Below are 24001 nucleotides of genomic sequence, written 5' to 3'. Positions count from 1 at the left end.
AAGGTGACCTAATTACCAAAGATTTAGAAAACCCTCTGACACACAGTTCATCCTCCTCCACTGGAATCAGTGGACAAGCCAAGCCAACAGTCAAGAATGCTTATAAGCCACCAGACACACCGGTGCCCTACCAACTAACCAATCTCTATAATCACCACGACATGAGGAGGTACCAAAAAAAGTAAATGCACCAGATGAACATCTGGAAGATTGAGCACTGGCCTCTGATATCCATCTGGTATCTGGTCTATGGTGTCGATTGGCCAAAGCATTTTCTCCCCCACATGGCAGGAATACTCATTGAAGCATGATTCACAACCCATGACAGCAAAGAACTGCTGCTCACTTGCCCCTAGAAGAAATTTCCCCATTCAACACTGACCCAGTATTGTATGTGTACGGACTGAGGTGCCGATGGTTGCCACGCTTCCAAAACCCAAGTTGAGCCTTCTGTAAGGCTTCATAGCCTATCTTCATAAGCATTGCCTAGAACACAAAGCAGAGAATACAACCATCCTCAAATAACAACCGCTTTGCTCAACAGTTGAAATTGGGATGTCAAAAATATTTTGCCAAGGTACAGGAAAGAATATGCGCTGTGCTGGTCTCAGGAAAGCTGGAAGTGTCTAATGTCACTCAAGACTCAACAACAGCACTCATGAATTCTTTAGATAAAAGACAGATTAGTGTAATGATAAAAATCGCTGAAAACCTGGATCTCTTCTGGTGCAGCAAGAAACCCTGGAACTTTCTTCACTGGATTGTTGCTGCTTCACTGCCACCACAAGGCACCAAAAGTCATGGCAGATGCTACTGGGATCTGCCTCCTTTTCAACTCAAAGTTAACTATCACCACTGAAAACAAAACAAGAGTGTGGAAAAGTTGTTTAAACTCTCTGCACACCAAAGACGACACAGCACCAACAGCCACTAAGACTGGAAAGACCATCAAGATCAATTGCACTACCCAGAATTCCTCAAGACCAAGAGCCCAAATGGACAGATGTGGCTTGCCCATCTCACTTCTAACATCCTTGACACTAAGATAATCCCAGAAGTTTGGTGCCATCCCCAAGTCATCATCCTAAAGCCAGAACTACTACCAGTTAATGATTTCTAAAGCTACCAACACATTATCTTCCACGGTCTTCTTCTCAGGAAGTCCCTTGGGATCAAGGATGACTTGCTTCCATTCTGTTTTGTGTATATTAATAGGGCTAATGAGTCTGAAAAACAATCTGTGCACACCAACACGTGGGGCAGGTGGTGTTTGAAGGTCTACAAGGTGATCTTACAGCTCATCCTTAACCTGATAAAACCAATTTTAGAACCTGCCAAGCTTCAGAGAAGGAAGAGGCACCAGGTTTTGCACTCACTACCAACTTGGAGACAAGGTTCCAAAATGAGTTGAAGGCTGATGCTACCTCCATAAATATAATTAGCATATGACATGGCCTGGCGTAAAGGCCTACTACTGAAGCTTTCAACAATCATTCAATGCCGCAAAAATTTAAGCAACAATAAGTTTCCTTTCTTGATGGCAAGACCAGCTGTACATAGCCACAACAGTTATCAGTGTCTGTGCTCACACCAGCCTTTTTCAACATCTATATACAATAGATACACCCAGCAAATTTTAGCAGACACTGCACTGTTGACACAGGCAACACCACTGGTGGGTCCAGACAGGATGCTCACAAGTGATTTGGACCTACTAGAATGCTACTTCCAGACCACAAATCTCCATCTCAATCTATAAAAAGGCAGTTGTGTCAGTGTTCCATCTGAATAAAAATGCCAGGAAACAACTCGATACTTCCTTCTGCAGGTGGCAACTTATCCATGACCCATACCCAAAATTCCCATGTGGCACCCTGTACAAGGCTCTCACCTATCATCTCTATCAACACTATCCAAAAAGCAAAAACCAGGGTTAACCTAATCCGGAAACATGTTGGAAAGTCACAGCGCAGCCAGCACATCCTGTACCATAAGAGCGGCCCTAGTCTATTTGCTACAGAATAATGCTCATCCTTATGACCCCACTCAAAGATTACAGATATCGTGCAGCTAAACACTGCCTTGAGAACGATATCAGGGACACTTGCGTCCATTTCAACTGAGCAGTTCCCAGTGCTGTCCCACGTTGTTCCACCTGTCATTTGTTATGACATCAGTGCAAAGGGAGATGGAAAAAAAAAACATGAGCAACAATGATGCTCCCATTCATGAAGACCTGAAAAATCCATGACAGCAGTGCTCATAATTCCATTGGCCATTCTGGGAAACAGCAGCTAACGTTCATGCAGCTTTTATTGGCCTACTATCCAGAATGACAAAACTGTGGGATGCATATAGTATAAAGAACCAACACCTCCTCACTGGCCCAGCAGTAGAGGTCCTTGACTTTAACTTCCCTCGAAGACAGTGGATAGTGCTCAATCGAATCCAGAGCGAATTATGATGTGCCCACCTGCTCCACAAGTGGAACATGGGAGATGACCAGAAGTAGTGCAACTATGGTCGTGAGTCTGAGACACCATGGAATATATTCACATTGACCAGCCTAAGATCTGTTGCAGGAAGCATTTCATTTTTCCACTCAGCAACCCAGGAGGCCATTAAATGGCCAGACAAATTAGACATCTCAATACAAGCTTTCCAGTCATACAAAAATAGTACATTACAAGCTTAATATTGTGGGCTTTCAAATTAAGTTACTATGATTAAAAAATTTAAGAGTTCCTCCATAAGTTATAACATAAAATTCTGAAGTTAATACATTATATTCTCTCTTTGCCAGGGTTCTCCAACACATTGCTTACCAATCCCCGCTTCTTCAAATTCTCAGTCTGTTTTGTTTTTTTTAAAATGAAAGTAGTCAAGAATTTCACCATTTGAAGATGAGGGGAGTCTCAAACCGACAAACATGTCCTAACACAGTAGTTATCCTTCCTATCATTATTCTTGATCCCCACCATTTATTTTATTCATTGGCACAGCTGTTCACTGACAAAATTATTTCAGTTCATTAACTCAAATGGAGTAAGCTGATATTCATAACTGTTGATCTGAAACAATGTATCTGCAAGTCACCTCAATGCTCCTGCATAAAAATCTAATGAATAGCAAAGTGTGTGTGGAGGGAGGTGATTGAAGATAAAAGCAAAATACTGCAGATGCTGGAAATCTGAAACAAAAACAGAAAATGCAGGGAAAAAAATCAGGTCTAACAGCATCTGTGGAGAGAAAAACAGAGTTAACATTTCAAGTCCACATGACTCTTCTTCAGTGCCCTGAAGAGTCATATGGACTCGAAACATTAACTGACTGAAGATAATCAGGTCAAATAGTACGACACAGCATTGGGTTTTTATAAGTTCATAAATGATTCTTTAGACAACTAAAAATATTACACCGTATCTATTTCTGCTTCTCAGTAGAACAGTAAATACACGTTTGCTTAAAAGTTTATTTTTTAACTGCCAATTAGTAACATTTGTATCTTTTGGAAGGGAGTAAAAAGGGATGAAACTTGCATATCGCAATTATCAAAATGAAAATTATATCTGCATAAAAATAACTTAACAACTAGTATAGATATAAGGAGGGATGGATCTTACCGAGGCAAAGTGGAAGTGATATCTCAGTGAAGGAGGAAGAGGATAGGTACTCAAAAAAAAAACGACAGACTTCCAAAAAAGCCTTGTATGAAAACACATCCATTCAAAAACCAAGATCAATAGTTAGCAAGAGAGAAACATTGAGACAGGGTACACATATTGTATTGATCCAGGAGTTCCTCAGGCAGTGTCAGAAGTGGAGATGACTGCAGAGTTCAGTTCAATTCACAATTCTTCAGATAATGAAGCAGTCCATGCCTGCACACAGCAAAACCTGGGAAACATCCAAACTTGGGCTGATATGTCATGCAAATATTACTCATCACTTAAGTGCAGGCAATGACCTTCTCCAACAACAGACGAACAACCTAACTACCTCCCTATTATATTCAATGGCATTATCCCTCAGCAGTATCCTAGGGATCACCACTAACCATAAATTTAGACAGACCCAACAAATATCATGACGGAAATAACAGGGCAGAGACTGGGAATTCCATTGTGAGTGACTCAACTCCTGACTCCCCAAAGCCAGTCCACCATCTAGAAAGCAGAAGTTATGTGTGATGGTATACTCGCCACTTGTCTTGAGTCTAGCTCCAACTCAAGAAGCTGAACATCATCCAAGTCAAAGCAGCTCACCCAATCTACCACCTTAAACATTCACGCCCTCCCCCACTGATGCAGTGGTAGCACTGTGTACCATCTACAAGATACACTGCAGGAATTCATTAAGGCTTCAACAACATCTTCCAAAATTGTGATCTCCGCCACCTCAAAGGACAAGGGAAACAAGGGCATGGGGTCACGACTGCATGGTTTGACTTAAAATCTGAGAAATCCTACCTGACCGCTCTCAGTACTACCACCACACAGACTGCAGTGGTCCAAGAAGACAGCTCATCACCATCAAGGATTTGGGGAATAAATACTGGTTTTGCCAACAACAACCAATGAACAAATATCTTTTCAATCTGCAAACTTGGTCTTAGTGAAAAGTACTTAAACTTACAGATGTCACCAAGCGTAGGAACAGATTTGAGGGGTGTAGTATTTAAACTTTTATCAAGCAGTCAATGGGAGTGGTACCTAATCAATTGCAAGTAATGGTCAAAAGTGACAAGTGCAACAACATGGCAGTAAAACAGGTTTAGAGTTCATAAAGACAAACGTAGAATGGGGATGTCAAAAACTAGGACCCAGATCTTCTGATCTCCAGATGGTCAGAGACCAGATGTATCCTAGAAGATACACAATGGCACCCTGCTGAAGTCCCAATGCAAAGAATCCATAGGAATTGACCAGGAACTTTTCCCCTCTGAAAAAGTCTCCAACTTCGAGTCAGAGTCGGAGACTAAAGGCAGTTCCAGTTTACTTACCTGAATAGTTACCCAAAAAACGTTAGACAGAAAGAAAAACCCAGTCTAACTCCTGGGTAACTATACACCTGACACCCACCCCATCACTTTCACTTACCACCGATCACCCCCGCCCATCAACACCCCACCCAACCAGACAACCATCCAGGCCATATCCCCATACCCACCCTACATCCCACCCATCCACTTATCTTCTCTCCATAGCTTTTCAAAGCAGCTTTGGAGCATTTAAACTCTTTACCTACAGAATATGGCAGCTAGTGCCATCAAAAGGGGGATGTTTTCTGCACAGAATCTCTCCGCTTCTCCCACCAGGGGTTTCCTGCACTGAACAAGTTCTGCAGGATCCTGCACTGGAAGACTGCCCTGAAAAAAGTCAGGAGGAGGCAAGCGTGTATTTTTTTTTGTCTGATCAGGGTCAGAAACAGAATTTCCGACCCTAAACAGAAGATTTGGGCCTGTCTTTCCACATAAAAATGGCTATGAAAGCTGGAGTGGAAGGTAACCAACACCCATCCCTACCTGGTCTAGCCTACGTCTATTGTAGGTTGACTCTCCACACTAAGCATAGAATATGCCAGTCAGATACAAAACTGCTGTTTTTCAGATGTAGAACTGCTACAAAATAGAAGAGAAACATCAGATGGACCTATTGGGCAACAATCCCAATGTCAGGTCAGAACAAGACTCGGACGCATCAAGCCAGTTGACTGGACTCACTAACACCTGAAGACTAGTGTTGTGGGAAAAAGCAGTACTGCAGAATAATCATGCAACAGCTTGACAGTTGTGTTCGGACCCGCTCCACACAAATTGAGAAATACATATTCCACAATGAACAACATTTTGAGTAAGCACTAAAAGGAACCAAGGACACAAAATGCACTCTGGGGGCTTTGATGTCCATTATCAAAAATGGCGTGATGACACACATACCTGCAACAGGAGTGTCCAATGCTTAAACCATGTCAAGTCTCACCTGCATAGCTGACACCATAGTGTGATACTACCACCATTTTCAGTGGGATGGATCCAGCAGGCCAAAAGTGTACAATTGAGATGTTGTGGGCCATCAGGAGCAGAACTGTATGTCACAATATGTAAGATAAAAGCAAAATACTGTGGATGCTGGAAATCTGAAACAAAAACAGAAAATGCTGGAAAAACTCAGGTCTAACAGCATCTGTGGAGAGAAAAACAGAGTTAACGTTTCGAGTCCATATGACTCTTCTTCAGAGTCAAACGGACTCGAAATGTTAACTCTGTCTTTCTCTCCACAGATGCTGCTAGACCTGCTGAGTTTTTCCAACATTTTCTGTTTTTATCACAATATGTAACCTTATGACCATGCCAATCTTCATTCCTCCAAGTTCAGTGCTCAATTATGGTAAATGGAAATTGTAGAGAAGCTTGCCAGGAATAGTATCAGCCATTGCTTAGAATGAAGTACACCCTAGTGAAGTTTCATTACAGGCTGCATGCTAAGCAACAAAGCTAAGTGTTCCCACAACCATCGTGGATATTGGATGATAATATGATTGGGCTCAATGGTGACCATCATCCTGTGCAAAAGAAACTAGCTGAGTATTTTAACTAACAGTGAACATCAGGACAACCCAAAGATTACATTGAATGTTATGCAATATATTCAGTAAAACCAGATTCTAGGGCCATATGATTTATTTCATATAATAGAAAAGTTACCTTATAACCCTGCATTAGCAAGTCTTACTGAACACATCAGGCCCACATTCAGATGATTCACCGGTCACATGACTGAGCTGGCACCTGACCCAAAAGAACTCAAGACAAATATCACTGGACATCAGGCAACTTTTAAGAGTTGACGATCAGCCATGCTGCATGCAAGTTTTGTTCACCCACATTTTCACAAGGCAAAATTCATACAACAATATTTTCTGAGAGACCATTCCTGGTCTCAAAGTGTAGATCTAGGATCCATTAATCTGTTTTCGTGAACTGTAAATGCTAGCATAAAACTTTAACACTTTCCAGCAAAAAAAAGTGCCAGTTAATTGGTTACAATATCAATTTTAAGCATGTTAGTTCAATTATATTCCTCATCCATCTCTTCCAAACTTTTCTTGCCTCTCGGGTTTGCGAGAATGATTCTAAGATACCGATGAATTGACACACCAACCAAAAAAAACAAAAGCCATGTACCACAAAGCAACAATGTAGAAGCTACCAAACACTACAATCTACACACTCCACTTATACTCAGTTTATTTAGACTTCCATTGCTGGCAGAGCATATTTAAGTCTATCAAATGAGTGATCTGGTAATTCAAGCAATTTAAGGTCCAATTCTCAAGCAATAGTCACAAACTTGAGACCAAAATAATGCTAGAGGTCACATAAAATTTGGAAATAAAATAATTCATCTTTCAGATGGTAGGAGGAAAAAAGGCTATGTTTGCTGTTTGATGCATGCGCAGTTGTACTGCTTCACTCTGACATCATCACGAGCAATGAAGATCAGAACTCATTCCCCCAATCTCAAGTGTTTCAATTTTTTTAAGCCCTTCCTGGTTCCAAAATCCTATTTTATTCAGAACAAAATGCCAATTTTCACATAGGCAATTTCTTTTTATACGGCATGCACTCATTTCAAACAAGCAAACATGTAATAGAGGTCAGAGACTTCAAACTCCTTTTAAAAATGCAATAGAGCAGATTTTCATGTTCCTGCTTCTGAAGCTACTGAAACACCTGGACACAGCCACAAAGATTTAAAAAATGGGCTGGGAAAGTGGCTGGCTCCCTTATGGGCATTTAAAAAAAAGAGGATACTAAATATAAAGATCAGGTTTTATTTAACCTCAAATTCTAGCTGGCAATTTAAATTTGTGCATTTGTTTTCCATTATCGGCAAGATTCAGCTTTAGTTTTCTGCGCATGCATGGACAAGTGCTGATGGGTGTTAGCTGCCATCTTACATTGGCAGAAGACAGTAAGGGGAAAAAAGCTGAAGAATAAAGGATACATCCCAGTTAACTCTCATGGAAACACATCTTCAGCTTGTCCATTGCAGAATGGCACCAACGTAAAAGAATGACAATGCGCAAAGGAGAACACCAGGAACATTTTTCTCCCCTCATTATTGTATTATCAGTTTTTTCCCCCTCCATTTAATCATCTTTCCTTTTAAAAAAAAGCGTCTAAAGCTATTTGCCTCAACCACAATGTGTTCATCACCCCCACTTTTGAATTTTCTCCATATGTATCCTACTCAGCCACTTTATTTAATGGTCCCATCAGGTGGTCTCCTCCAAGTATTTTCCAAAGAAAGAAGTCCCAACCTGTTCAATCTTACCAATAGCTGGAATCTTAGTGCAGAAAAAAATTACAAGGATGGTGTCAGAACTGCTTCCATTGCTTGTGTCCTTTTTGTCATATAGAGCCCACAACTGCATGCAATACTTGGAAGTGAAGCCTGACCAGGGAACTATACAGATTTTACATAATTACTTTAAATTCTATACCCCTAAAAAAAAACCCTTTACCCCACTCTGCTTTCTATTTCTTAACCAATTTGCCATCCATACAGCCATTGTCCCAACTCCACATGTAACCTTTGTTGAGAGTCTATTGTGCTGTACCTTAAAGGTTTGTTTTATATATTATAAAGTTTGCAAAACAACTCCCAATGCAACTCAGTCAGACAAAGCTTTCATGTTAAAAAGATCTTCTAGTATTGCTCAAGTTATAATCTACAGCTTTCTGATTTACCATGACTAAATGTCTACTCAATTTTTATTACAGGCATTCTATAACCAGTGATTCAGGGTTGAAATTTGACATCGTTAATTTTTTTTCCAGAAAACTGAATTAGTGGCCATTAGCTACCTTCCCATTTTATTTTACCTCTGTTGTAGCCCAGTATACTCAATTGTGTAGGCTTTTTACAGAGGTGGGTTACTGACATTCAGCACCACTGATAGGTGAAGATTTGAACTGACATACTAGATCAGCTATACAACAAATTAAGCTGGGATTCCAAGAGATGAAAACTTGATGAAAAGACAAGTGGCTGCATTAAATCAGGTGCTGATTAGCTAACGACAATATGGAAAAGACTTGAGATTTCTCTGCTGCCTGAAGAAATGGAGCAGCAGACATGCACTTATCAATATTGCAAACAGCTTCCTCTCCCCTAATGCTGTCCTCCTCCTTTTCACATCTGCCAAAACACCTTCATTCTCAAAAAAAAACACCACCTTTGACTTTACATCCTTGCAAACTACCAAGTGACCTCCCAAATTTGCACCCATCCGTCCTATAACTCCATGTTTGAACCTCGCCAGCTGGGTGGGCATCTGCCCTTTTCAATGTCACAAATGACATGCTATTGACTGTGGTACACAATACTCCACATCCTTTTTGACCTGTCTGCATGCACACTGGCCTCAAAAACACTCATCTTCCATCATCCAGCTGAATGGTATGCTCACGCCCGGTTCCATTCTCATTTATCCAGTCAAAACCAGATAATCTCCTACAATGGTTTTACTTCCTACTACACAGTGTCATCTCAGGAGTTCTCCAAGGACCTATCTTTAGCCCCCTATTTCTTTTCTACTGCTGCCTTTCACAACACCATCCAAAAAGTTAGCGACCGATTCCACACACGCTGACCACACCGAGTTCTACCTTACCACCACTCTCCTCTGCCTATGATTTGTCATGCTGCTTACACGTTGGATGATTACAAATTTTCTCCAACTGAAATTTACAGCTTACCTATATAACTTTCCCCACAAAAACCATTTGCATTAGAAAGATATGTATTTAAAGATTGCAAACACTATCATCTTTTCATTCTGCATTTTCTCGCCTTTTGTTCCTTGGCTACAACTGCAAATGAAAAATGCACATACCTGCATCCCCCTTTTCCCTCCCCACACACAAAATCTGAACCAGAGTGGAAAATTTAAAGTGCATCTGTCAGCTGTGGCTCAGCAGTGCCACCCTTATGTCAGAGTCAGAAACTCAGTGAAAAGTTGAGAGTTCTCCCTGGTGTCCTGGCCAATGTTTATCCTTCAATCAACACCTAAAAAGCAAATTACCCAGATACATTGCTGTTGGTGGGTCCTTGCTATGTGCTAATTGTTTACTACATTAAGTGTAGTTCACTGTAGGCGAACAAGTACTTCATCCAAAATGCTGCAGCCCAGTCTCATTCATCCATCACCCTCATGCTGCCAGCCCACACTGGTTGCCGGTCCAGCAACACGTCAATTTTCACTTCTCTTCCTAGCATCAGCCCTCCCTATTTCCATAACCAACTCCAACCCTATAACTCTCCATGATTTTGACACTTTTCCAAATCTGGCCTTGAATTGTTCCAGCATTGATGCTTGGGCTTTCAGCTGTCTAGACCCTGAACTCAAATTCTCACACTAAATCTATCCACTTCTTTCACTCTTTTCCTTTAAGGCACTCCTCAAAACCTATGTCTTTGCTGATCATTTGTCCTAACATCTTATGTGGCTGGGTGTTCAATTTGATTTCATAATTCTCCTGTGAAATGCCTTAGGACCCTTTACCATATTCCGGGTGCTAGGTAATTGCAGGTTGTCAGAGTAGTGAAGCATTTTTGAACATCTTGGGGTTGTGAACGGTTTTTAAAAAAAATAAGCTTTGTGGTGACACCATAAATCCATCTAAAATGTGTAAAACGTTTAGAGATCTCATTCTTTGGAAAAAGGTATTCATTGCTAGAGAAAGCAAGTATTCTAAGAATGCCCCAATAAAACTACAGGCAAAACAGCTGACAACATTTACTCCTTTGATGCATGCAGCAAGCACAAGGTGCCGGTGGCAGGGAGAAGTGGACAAACTGCGCCACTAGCTCCAGTAATTGTGGGAATTAGTTTTTCCTGCATTTTCTATCTTCACTTCTAGCCTCAAGTATTATTACCTGGAAAATTGGCAAGCAGGAACGTGAGCATTTTATTATGCTTTTGGCATGCTAATACCTGCAGTCACATTCCAAACAGGGAAGCACTGGTTACCAGTAAGGGTGCAGTACAAATAAATGTATTAATCCTAAACTGATTCATGCCTGATATTCAAAATGAATATACTAGTACATGCTCATGCCCAGAACAAAAAATGAGGTGATAACTCACCAATGATTCACACATCCAAAATTTAATACTCATACTGAGGTAGAGAAAAAGTGCAAGAAAAAAAAAGATGACTAATGAAGTGAGAAAGAGAAACAAGTCACATCTAAATGGTATACGATAATGACCTGGATTTTGCCATGGTAATTATGGTGAAAATATTAGGAAACTGACAGCACTTCCATTGTCTCCACACAGTTAAATGCAGAAATCCAGAAGGTACTGTCAGTGGTTTGATGCTCCTCCAGAGGACATGCTGTTGAGGTCCCATCACCACCCCCCCACACATCACCTCAGCCCCAGAGTGTTACCCCCAAGGCCATTAATTGATGCAGTGAAAATTTTCATCAACACTATCAGTTTTGCTGTAAAAACCCTTGAAAATGTTATACGTTGTAGATGTAACTAGGTTAACGGTGTACTAAGTTCACCATTGCTGCTAAACACACTTATTGTCCCTGAAAAATGTTAGCTTTATTTGCAGAATATCCAATTTCTTGATTTTAAAAAGCCACCTATTTTTAAAATAAACTTTTAAAAAGTTGTTTATACTGATATTTTACATTCAATTGGATATTAATTCAATTATTTATTTTGCTGTGAAAATTTAAATTCAGTGAAGGATTAATTGTGTTTAACTTCCTGGCTCATCCTCTGTGAATACTTAAATGTAATCGACTGCTTATCCTGCTTGCTGACATCACTGCTGCTGCGCACCTGAAGAGCCCTTTGGCTTGGCACCAGATTTAAACTGCTGTTGAGAATAGGGATGTCCATGCCAAAGATTACGAGAACTTTGTAGGCAGCTCTCTGGGGTCAGCAGCGAGTTGCACCACCGCTGACTGTAAAATCTACCCACTATCACAGGCAGCTTTTCAATACTGAAATAAATCTTGAATCAATACATTTGCTACAATTTTCAAGGTAGCATTTCAGAGTTTAGAACCAAATGAGCCCTACCAAAATTGAGCTCAGTGATAGGGGAAGCGTGAGAAGGAATCCACAGGGAAAGAAACGAAGCTGCATTTATACAGTGTATTTCACAACTCAATGTCCCAAAGCATCTTACAGTCCACGTAAGTATGTTGCAAATGCCATATATGACAATAAAGCAACCAATATGCACAGTAAAGCTCCACAAACAGGGCCACAGAGCCAAAGGTACAATGTTCACAGTGGGGCCAAAGATGTCTTTGGTTTCTCTGATGTTTAGTTACAGGAAATTGCAGCCCAGCCGTGACTGAGTAATGGACAAGCAATTTAGCTCAGCAGTGGAGGCATTGAGAAAGATGATGGAGAAGCAGAGCTGGATATCAGCTTACATATGGAATCTGACCTTGTGTCGGGGGCACCATGCTGTCGAGGAAATGGGGGCCTGGCAGAAATGCCATTGCCGGGATGCTCTGGCTCCAACCTGATAGGGAAAAGTTAACAAAAACTACCGCGAGCACAAGGAGGGAATAATACACCATGGTAACAAACACAATATTTTGTGACTTTGGTTAGAGCTATTTTAGCACTAGATCAGATAGAAACTGGATTGGAGCACAGTGCATGAATTTGGTAGGTAACATGTTCAAGAGTTTGAGGACAGGGAGGCTGATGGAGCAGCAGAATTTTCTTTTCCAACGGTGTAATTACCGCAGTTCTCAATGAGAATGGAAAGGATACCAGAAGTGGGTATTTGCAAGTGGGAGACGGTTTTGATGGGGACCTAGGTGAAAGTGGAGCTGTGGTTAAGAAAATCATTGGTTGCAGAGGTAGTGTGGTGAATGGAGGGACAAAGGTAGGTCGGTGGTAGTTTGTAAGTGACATGGGTGGGGGGGGTGTGTGTGTGTGTGTGTGTGTGTATGTTGTTGTTTCATTTTCCTCAGGGGTGAAGGATGAAGGCAGAAAGTGGGGTTGGAAAAGGGTGGGACAGGTAGCGAGGGATTCAAGGAAGTGACTTGGGGTGGCCACATTTATTGGCTAGTGATTGATAGCTGCCCAGGTCACAGGAATTTAAAAAAATGCTGTGCATATTAGTTGTGATGGGATTTGCTGTGATGGTGTTGGAGTTTAATATTTTGAAATGCAATCCACCGCAGAGCTCAAATTACCTACAACCCAAAAACTGACATTCTGGGTTCAGTGCATCGGTTAATACACAATTGGATGTATTGCTTAGAGTTCTGGGCACCTCATTTCAAAGCTATTAGGGCCAAAGAAAGGTTACAGTTGAGCTTTACAAGACTGACATCAGAAATGCTAGAAAGGAATCATTAAGAAAGGTTTCAATAAAGCAATGTGGGGTGGTGAGAAGGGGGGTTTTCTCACTGGAAAATAGATCAAAGGAGGGATATAATCTTTTTAATCTTGAAAACCTTGAGATGAAAAAATTGTTCCTCCGGTTGGTTAGTGTACATCAAGAGGCATATAATTCACCAGTAAAACGAAGATGGAAGTTAAATAAATTTGCCTCAGGAGGGTCAAATCAACACGAAATGCATCATCACAAATTCAGCAAAAATTCTTCAAAAAGCACATTGAATAAATATTGAAAAATATAAAAAATATCAGGGAAAAGGCAAAACCAAAGAAATGAGAGTATATTGTTCCAGTGAGAAAAGCAATCAACACCCCGTGCATGTTGAGCTGAGGACCTTCTGTGCGAATGCTAACAAAAAGCAGGGTTCAATATTGTAGATACACCCCATAACTCCTGCTGGCAATAAAACAGCAGAGACAAGGACCACTAGAACTAATCCGTGAAACCATAGGCCAGTTAGCTTAAGTGTTGGGAAAGATACTAGAATCTTTGCTAGAGAATCAGATAACAGATGGAGAATTAAAAAATAGCTGACAGAGCCTTAAAAGGTCATGTTTACCAGCTTCACTGTATTCCTTAAAAAACAGAGCAGACAAGCAAAAGTCAGAATGCCTCAGCACTCTCACCACCAAGTCAGAAGGTAGTTTCCATTTTTTGTTTCTTGTATTTTAATTGTTTCCATTTGTCCAGAACAAGGGGCATAAAAACAAAACACAAGAATACAAGAAATGGGAGTAGACCACATGACCCATTGAGCTGCTTCACCATTCAATACGATCATGGCCGATCTTAGGCTTCAACTCCACTTCGCTGCCCTTCCCCATACCCCTCGATTCCCTGAGACCAAAAATCGGTCTAGCTCAATCTTAAAGGTATTCAATAATGGAGCACCCAGAACCCTCTTGGCAGAGAATTCCAAAGATTCCCAATCCTTTGAGTGAAGTGATTTCCCCTCATCGCAGTCCTAAATGATCAGCCCCTTACCCCAAGATTGTGCCCTCACATTTTTGTTTCTGCTGGCTGGGAATCTCTCAAAAATCTACCCTATCCAGCCCCTTCAGAATCTTCAATGAAATCACACCTTATTCTTCTAAACTCCAGTGAACTTAGACAATTTGCTCAGCCTATCATAGGACAACTACCTCATCCCAGGGACCAAGTTAGTGAACCTTCGCTTTACCACCTCCAATGCAAGTATATCTTTTATTAAATGTAGAGACCAAAACTGCACACGCTATTTCAGACATGGCCTCACCAAACTGTAGCAAGACTTCTTTATTCTTGTACTCCAATCCCCTTGCAATAAAGGCCAACATGCCATTTGCCTTTCGAATTGCTTGCTATACCTGTACGTTAACTTCATGTGTTCCTTGTAGGAGCACACCCAAGTCACTTTGAACGTCAACACTTACAAGTTTCTCATCTTTTAAAAGAATGTTCAGCTCTTCTATTCATTCGACCAAGTGAACAACTTCACACTTCCCTACATTACAATCCATCTGCCATCTTGTTGCCCACTCACCTAACCTGTCCATATCTCTTTGCAGCCTGCGTCCTCCCCCAGCTTACCTTCCCATCTAGCTTCATACCAGCAGCAAACTTGGATACATTATTCTCTGTCTCTTCTATATCAAGTCATTAGTATAGATTGTAAACAGCCATGGCCCCAGCATTGACCCTGTGGTACTCCACTATTCACTACCTGCCAACGAAAAGTCCCATTTATTCCCACTCTCTGCTTCCTATCCATTAACCAATCCTCTATCCATGCTATTATATTACCTCCAACTCCATGCACACTTATTTTGCCTATTATCATTTTGTGTGGCACCTTATTGAAAGCCTTTTGGAAATCCAGGTATATTACATCTACTATTCCCCCTTTATCTACCTTACTAGTCACATCCTCAAAAAACTCCAATAAATTTGTCAAACAGGATTTCCCTTTAGTAAAACCATGATGACTTGTTCTAATCATACTATGCTTTTCTAAGTTAACACTTCCTTCATAATAGATTTTCCTAATAACTGATGTTAGGCCAATTGGCCTGTAGCTTCCTGCTTTCTCCTTTCCATCATTTCTTGAAAAGTGGAGTAACATTGAAGTTGGCCAATCTGATGGGACCACTCCCAAATCCAATTAATTGTGGAAAATCACAGCCATGGCATCCACTATCTCTGCCACTAATTCCTTTAGAACCCTAGGATGTAGGCCTCAAGCCCCAGAGGTTCGCCACATTTCAGTCCTTTAAGTTTCTCCAATACTTTTTCTCTGTTGATATTAACTTCCCTAATCTCCTTACTCTTTTTAGCCCCCAGTTTGTCTATTTCTGGTATGCAACTTGTGTCTTCTACTGTGAAGACAGACAAAATATTTGTTCAATGTCTCTGCCATTTCCTCATTCTCCATCATGATAATTTCTCCTATCTCTGATTCTAACAGACCAATGTTAACTTTAGCAATTCTCTCTTTTTTTATATACTTATAAAAGCCCTTACAAACTTTTTATATTCCTGGCTAGTTTACTCTCATTCTATTTTTTCCACTCATCAACTTTTTGGTTGCCCTTTGCTGGTTTCTAAAACACTCCCATTCTTCAGATTTGCTACTTTTTTGCAATATTGTGAGCCACTTCTTTTAGACCCAAAGACTGGCAGGTCGCATGAAACAGCATGTTCCTTCAGCTGTTCACAACAGGCAAGGTGCTGACCATACCCAACCAGCCCTGGCTTGCAAAACTCAAAACATAGTGCCCAACACTAGATGTGATTCTGCGACTGGACGTTTGTTAAACAATACACTGACAATCACTAAGATTATCAGTCAGGCTTGCAGTGTAGCACACTTACGCATGCTAGAAGATACATATATTAATACACAGGGCCCTCTGCCCTTTGCAGACAGAAAGAACACGTATATACATTGTGCCTTTTCAACTAAACAAAATAGGTGACAGTCATTCTTGATTTCATTCCCAGGCAATGCCTTGACCAGAATCAACATGCCTGGTTTGAATTTGAACAAAGCTTGGCAGTTAACTGGTACATTTTTAATGCCAACATCTCTACCAGAATCCACCTTCCAATCAATCAGCGCTCTCTTCTCATGCAGTATAAATTGTTCCTTTACACTTGGTATTTTTGCGAATTGTCCTAATGAGTGCAGGACGAAAAGCTCTGACAGTGTCTTTTTTCAACAATACTCAAGGAATTGGCTCTGTTTAAATTGAAGATTCTTGTTTGTGATTGGAGTATGTCACTTTCAAATTTAATCTGGAATTCAGTGGTATTATGATCACTGTTTCCCATTGGATTTTTTTACTGTGACATTAACAAACACTGCTTCATTACACAATACTAGATCTAAGATAGCTTCAAACCTAGTTGGTTCCAAAATATATTGGCCCAAGAAATAACAAACATTCCACAAACTCATCCTCTAGACCACTCTTGCCAAGTTGACTATCCAACCTATATGAAGATTCATGTCCCCAACAATTATTACATTGCCTTTGTTACAAGCTCCAGTGGTTTCTTGTTTAATGCTCTATCCAACAGTTTTAACTACTGTTCAGGGGGCCTATAAACTACTCCCATCTGTATTTTCTGACTCTTGCTATTTCTAATTTCTACCCAAAATGATACTACTACATGATCTTCTGGGGACAGATCCCTTCTCTAAACATGTTATGTCATCCTTTATTATCAGGGTTACCCCTCCTACTTTGCCATTTCATCTGTCTTTCCAAAATATTGTGTACCCTGGAATATTTCCCAAGCTTGTAACCAGGTCTCTAATGGTGATTAGATCTAAATCATTTACCCCCATTTGAGCCACTTGTTCATCTATCGTATTGCAGATGCTTCGTGCATTCCAATAAAGAACTTTCAATTTCATTTTTTAAAACTTCTATTCATAAATGTACAATTTTTGTTAAACTCTGTCCCTTACTGTGCCATTAGCCAATCAAAAGTATAGGTTGAATATGTGGTGAAATATGCAACTCACTGGCATATGGCATAGTTGAAACTTGATGAATACACAAGAGAAGAAAAGACTGATCTCATCCAACTCACTGAATGGTTGAACCTGTTTGAGGGGTTAAAAGTGGCCTACTTCTGCACCTATCTATACTGGAGAGGGTGGAAAGAAGCAATTAGTGTAAGGAGGCACTATAATCACTGGTATAACCAGTTGGATCACATGACTTGTTTCTGTGCTGTAGATTCTATGTATCTCATCTTATTTGCTTGTGGGATCTTGCTGTACACAGTACTATTTAGCTAGTCACTGAACTTCTAAGTGTTCATGTTAAGTACAAACACTGGAGAAGCAACAAGGTGCTATGTAAATGTGTCTTTGTTTCTTTGCCCTCAGCAACATTCTCAACATTTCTCTAATCTGACACTACTAAAATATACACTTGAAGAGCAAGTTAAATTTAGTAGGCAATTGACATTGCAAATCTTGCACTGGGGAGGGAGAAGGAACAATCTACCGAGTGGCTGGCCCCTTACCCTATATACTTTGCTCATCTCTTCAGTTCCCACATAGCTTTTCATCTTTTTGAACCACAAATGGAGGCATACAAGGTTTAATTTGTTTCCATTTGGGGCTAGACTTTCTTCAGATGATCCTAACAACTTGAGCTCTCTGCAGAAAAATCTAAATACTCCAAGAGAACAATATAAATACAAAGAGTGCAATGAATAGGTTAAATTGATAAATGCAGCATGTATGTCCAAACGGGCAATTGTCTCCCAAAGCTCTCAGGTTTGTGTAAAATTATTCCTTGTAGTAAAATGCGCCCGCTCCACGAAATAATTTGGTGCACTTTTGACGAAGAAACAAGATTCGTGAGGATCCGGTCAGTTATGAGATGAATGATACATTGTGAAACACTTTCATTTAAGCGATCCAATTTGAGTCACGCTTAATACATGTCTTTCGATAGCCAATTTCAGAGGATTGTCACGGCCAGCTGCTTATCTGAATACATCTAATGTTAATACTACAGAATTAAGATCTTTGAAACCAGTAGAATCCCCCATAGAATTATTTAAATTAAAAAGTCAGATTTTTTTTTATATAGCAATTATGAAGAATATTCGATATTAACAACACATTTACAACCCAGTTAAAAGTTAAACAGAAAACAAGTCACACGCACAGATTTGGTAACGCCCAATTACCGCACAAGGATTGTTTTATCACCATTCACAATCAGAGATCGTATTCTCGACAGGCCAGTACAGCCAATGCAGCACACACTGGCGCAAAGGCGTATTTTTTTTCCCCATAATGATGCTAAACAAACGCTCAAACCCTTCAATTGTTTTGTAAATAGCGGTCGTATTCCATGGTTCCCGGACAAAAAAAAAATACACCCAACAAGGGGCGGGAAAGAAAAGACTTAGCAAAGGAACACGAAATTAAACGCTTTTTAAAAAAATTTCAATATGAACCTTCGCTCTATTGTCGCCACACCTTCACTGCAGGAAATACTTACACAAGTGAAAAACGCTCCACAATCGAGGAACACCGTGAAAAGCTACTTACGTGATAAAAATGCAACGTTTTGGGAGCACTCTCGCCTCAATGTTCATCTTCAAGAACAATGGAGAGCAAATGGTCATGGAGGTCGCTTCGTCTTTTCCCCTTCAACAGGAGTGTTTAGAAAGTGAGGGAGACGGAGGTTTGGGTGAACAAACACCCCAGCTCCCGATCCCGCTCACCCCAAAACCATCTACCCATCTTCCGCTGCCCCGCGGTTATGAACACCTGTCTGTTTGCCCAAGAACCAGCCTCTCTGTTCACACTCTCACACACACTCACTCTCGCGCTGAAACACTTACTGCTCTGGCTGACCGGGCCTGATTTCGAAAGGGGCACCATGGAAGACTAGAGGGGAACGGAAGCCCCGTTCAGGCAGCACATTCTCTCGCACTCACATCTCCCAACTTCAGGGTAAAGGGAAAATTGGAGCCGATCCCCGCTGCGTCACCGCCCCTGCTCTTGGGCATGGCTTGGTCACATTGGTCAGCCCGCTAGCTATCCTGGCTTCCATTGGGCAGTTCCAATGCAAAAATGGGCCAATTGGAAAGCGTGTACTTGGTTGCCAACACGGCGTCGCCTGTCAACAATCCATGCCCGAGTGATTCGGGAAGATGGGAAGGTGAGTGCAACCACCATTCCAGCGAGCTCACCTGCCTGCCCCAGGCACCGAAATCCGCCTCCGGGAAAGGATCACCCGTGAAGTTGAGATGTGATCACAGCTGCCAGGGCTTCGGAGATGTGAGTTAACATTGTGACAATTTAGACATTAAAGGAGGAAATATTGTAAATTACTTTTCCAGTAGACTAGATATTTTCTCCAGAATTTATTTATTTACGTGGATTGCTCATGTCAGTATTGTGAAATCACGCTAAATCTTTGAGCCAAGATGTACCATTGTGGTACATACTTGTTAAACTGCAGATTTAAATTTAAAGTGACGTTTCATTAAATTTTCTAAAGACTCGGTTGATAATAAGGATGATGCGAAACTTTCAGTCTAAATTTTAGGTTAACTTGATTTACTCAGACAAGAAAGCAGTAGTTAAGAAGAACTCATTTGGACCATGAAATGAACTTCCAATGACCATATGTATGGTTGACAGGGCCCTCAGTTGTGTAACTGCTCTGTTTCTTCTTTAGATGTAAGATAATCTTTTTGTGACAACCCAACATGATTTATTGGGATATGAGTTACACTTTTTAGATACAATTGTTGATTCAAGGTTGCTCCTTATTCTGCTCAAAGTCTAAGCCTACATATTTAAAAGCCCCGAAGCCTGACTTCAGATCTTAAATTCCCCTTTAATCTTGTTTATAACAAATTACTCAAATTCCACAGAACCTCCCCAAAGAAAATCATCCACATGCATCATAAAGATGCCTGAAACTTTATGGTACCAGTAGACCATTGCTTGATCTGCTTTCAGTTGAGTACAGCCTACTTTCAGCAAGACAAGCCTATCTGGGAAATTCATACCCTCGATTCAACATTCAATCCATAAACGCATCTGTTTAATTTCCACAGCTTCCCTTTATATCACTTGCCTCTTTAGGCAGATTCAAAAACACATCTTTCTGAAAATTTTCACCCTGCAAAAACACAAGTTTTATATTGATTGAGCTACATTTCCATTAATATGTAGCCTACATAGCTTAGAACATTTTCAGGATTACTTTTCTCACCATGGGGGAGTCCACGCTAACATCTTGATCTCCAAATCTCTTTTCAAAACACCGAGCCACTATTACCTTATATGTCCCATCTGGGAAGACTTTTTCCATACATTTCCATCTGTGTGATAAGGCTGGCTGTCCCCTATCTGGCACCTCAGTAGACATCTTCCAGTTGGATTCCTCCCAACTAACCAACAATTTTTGTTTTGCCTCTCTTATTAATTTATCTTCTAATTTGTTGGCAGCAAAACTTCCCAGTCTTAAGGGCTCCTATTTCTAGCACTGTTTCTATATTGTTCTGTATTCTGTATTGCATAACCTAGTCGACCTATGGCATTTACTCGCCCTCCTATCTTTTTCTGGACTACTGCTACATGAATTTTGTGTCCCACGATCAGAGGTTCTGTTGCCAGTATGCAATCATTTCCTAGTGTCAGAGTCACTTCCAGATCCCCCAAGGGAACTCACACTGCGTTTCCTAGCTTTCCACGGTTTTACCTCATTTTGTCAGTCCATAGATCTAACTTCTTGTGCATCATCTTGGACAATTAGCAAATGTTTAAAATTGGTGGTTTTCCCTGCTCTCCCTAAAAAATTGCATCCTTCCATTCAGTGAACCCTTTTGGTATGTACATCACACTTTTGTTCTTACCATGTATTACTGTAGAAAAACTGAATCTGGTTGCTTTGTCTATAAAATGTAAAATGAAAATGTTCTTGGCCTTGTCCCACACATTTAAATACATGGCTACTATTTCATTAAAGTTTTGTGCCATTGGGAGATTTATAACAGGCTTTGGCCTCTGACACTTATTACATATATCATATTTTTTACTAATCTCATCTATGAGCCTTGTGTACTCATCATCAAGCGCTCCTACATCCTTTAGAAGGGTTTTTAATCTGTGATAAGGAGGATAAGCAAATTGTCCATGTAACTTTAAGACAATTTCTTTTTTCTCTCTCAAATTCTTATCACCTGATGCCATTAATACTTCATTAACATCCTGATTAGAAATGCCAGGTTTTATAAAGGAAATGCAATAATGCCCTTTTTGGGTAAACTGCATATCTACTGACTTTCCAAAAACAATTGCTTTATCATGTTCCATGTCCAGTTTCATCTGATGGAAAGGCTTCCTCAGCAGCAAATGTATCACACTAGACACTGCATCTGTGCTAATAAAGTGGCTTATCCAGCTATTCCACATAGAGTCACAAGTCTTTTTAATTACTTTAACATATTGTCATCCCTGAATCTGAAGCAAGTAGAACTTTCATATTCCTTGACCTTCGATCCTTACTACTGAATGAATCCAAATAATATTTCAACCAATCCATTCCACATTCTGTGGATGTGCAACCTCTGTCCAATACAACACAATTAAATGAATCTGCAACTGGTACACTTATTACTGGACTTCTTGTGAAGACTTCTTGTGGCTAGTACAGTTCCCTCAGACAGATCATTATCATTACCCTCAACTTTCAAATTCTCTGTGTTCCCGCTGTTCCACTTTGGGCAGTTCATTGCATAATGATATTTTGAGTCAACTCTGAAGCACCTATTAACAGTTCCTGAGCATTCCTGGGGTTCATTCATCTATTATTACTGCACCAATCCTGTTGTCTGCCAGATCTTCTACAAATGCCTTCATCCCCATTCCCTTTGCCTGTAACTCTTCTGTTGGACTGACATCTGTGCCTGTATCTAAATGATTTCGAAAGGCCACAATCTTTGGCCCAGAACTTCCTTGGAGTGGCGCTCACCATCAGATTGCCACTTTGCTCCTTTTTACTTACCCAGGTCGGGAGTTTCACATTTCTTGCCCAATCTTCTGACCTAGGCCTGGTGAGAAATGTGCAGCACAGCAGCTCCATAGGCCTTAAGTGCAGGATAGCAATGTCGGGAGAAGTGAAGCCATACCCCATTTTTACGGCACTAGCTGCTGTAGACTGGTAAGTTTAAAGGTCCAAAGGAGAGAAACTAAGTATGTAAGGTTAGTGAGTGAGGGGCTAGTGTGGTCGGGGTTGGGAAGTTGGGGTGGGGTAGTTGGGTGGTGGGGAGTAGTCAGGGGTTTGGGAAGTGTAGTGGTAGTTAGGGATTGGGAGGGTAGTTGGTGGAGTCCAGTGGGGTTGGGGGGGGTGGGGGGAGGGTTCAGTGGTATACTTACCTAGGAGGTAGAAACGATTTTAACTTTTCCTAGGCAACTAATCTACTAAGGGATTGGTCAGAATCATCCGAAATCTCTGATTTCAATTGGAGTATTGAATAGTTCCAGGTGCGGGTCAATTGTCAAACAGAAGTTTAAATTTCCTGGACAATTCCCATGCAGTCTTTGCATGGGCACTTCCAAGAGGGTCCTCCAGCACATCTTCTGGGCTACCTCCGGAGTACGACTTTCCGAGGAATGAAAGTTCTGGGTCGTTGAGTCCTCCAACCTTTGTGACAGCGCAGAATGTCCCATTGGCACTATCAAAGTCACAGGAAATGATTGCTTCCCCAGGACTTTTTTAAAACAGCAGGGTGTCTTTTCCTGAGAACTGAACACCAGTTAAGACCAGGAACCTAACCATATAGCAGAGAAGTACAATCCAGCAAATTAAATGCGAGCACTGAATAAGGAATCTCCCAAATTGAATTTCAGCAATCTTTCATACAGTCTATTAAAATCCATGATGTATTCCTTTATGGAATGACAGTCCATCTTACAAAATCTATCAAAATCTGACCATGCCTCATAGGCACCTAACAGACCATCTTTCTTGTAAATTTCACCGATGAAGCTTAATAGAAGATCTAAACATTCATTAGTATCCAACTGACAAGCATTCAGCTCACAAAATACTTTGCTTCTGATTTTATTTTTGTTAGGAAATTACAATGCCTTGTTTTTTTCCTTCGGTAAGGACGTGACCCGTGTCCGCTTCTTTTTTCCAATGGTCATAAGCTTTGGATTCAGAGAATATTTGTGGATAATAATACCCTGTCAATTTACACTTGCTTTCAGTCGCTCTTCACAAAAGTGACTCAAATTACAATCCTCTCTCTAGCCATTTTTTTCTTTGTTTCCAACCTTCACCTTTAAGCAACCATTCTGTGCTACCATGTTAATTCATCCTGATGGGGAAGTACAAAACCAGACACCAATCTTTTTACTTAACATTACATTTATTTACAGAATGCATATGTCTGCCTCCTCCCTAACCATTACATATGTCTGTCTCCTCCTTAACCAAGACTTGTGTCCCAACAGTATTTCTTTATATGTGCTCAAGGTACTTAATCAATCAATGCCCTTCACTG

The 24001-nt window shown here is 40.6% G+C and overlaps 2 protein-coding genes across 4 annotated transcripts in view; one reads left to right on the top strand and one right to left on the bottom strand.

Moving 5' to 3' along the window:
• The window catches only part of pkp4 (plakophilin 4), a 181508-nt gene extending 162043 nt beyond the window's left edge, over nt 1-19465 (bottom strand). For both annotated transcript variants that reach the window (XM_078552220.1, XM_078552221.1), the window contains exon 1: nt 19319-19465. The gene's annotated coding sequence lies outside the window, so the exon portion shown is untranslated. The remainder of the gene's footprint in view (nt 1-19318) is intronic.
• A 154-nt stretch (nt 19466-19619) lies between these two features.
• Nucleotides 19620-24001, top strand: part of LOC144686682 (coiled-coil domain-containing protein 148-like) — a 110266-nt gene continuing 105884 nt past the window's right edge. For both annotated transcript variants that reach the window (XM_078552207.1, XM_078552206.1), the window contains exon 1: nt 19620-19757. The gene's annotated coding sequence lies outside the window, so the exon portion shown is untranslated. The remainder of the gene's footprint in view (nt 19758-24001) is intronic.

Source organism: Cetorhinus maximus, chromosome 11 (genome assembly GCF_964194155.1).
Source record: "Cetorhinus maximus chromosome 11, sCetMax3.hap1.1, whole genome shotgun sequence".
In the NCBI taxonomy this organism is placed as follows: Eukaryota; Metazoa; Chordata; class Chondrichthyes; order Lamniformes; family Cetorhinidae; genus Cetorhinus; species Cetorhinus maximus.
The sequence above is the reverse complement of the archived record's forward strand: the minus strand, read 5'-3'. Positions and strand labels throughout refer to the sequence as shown.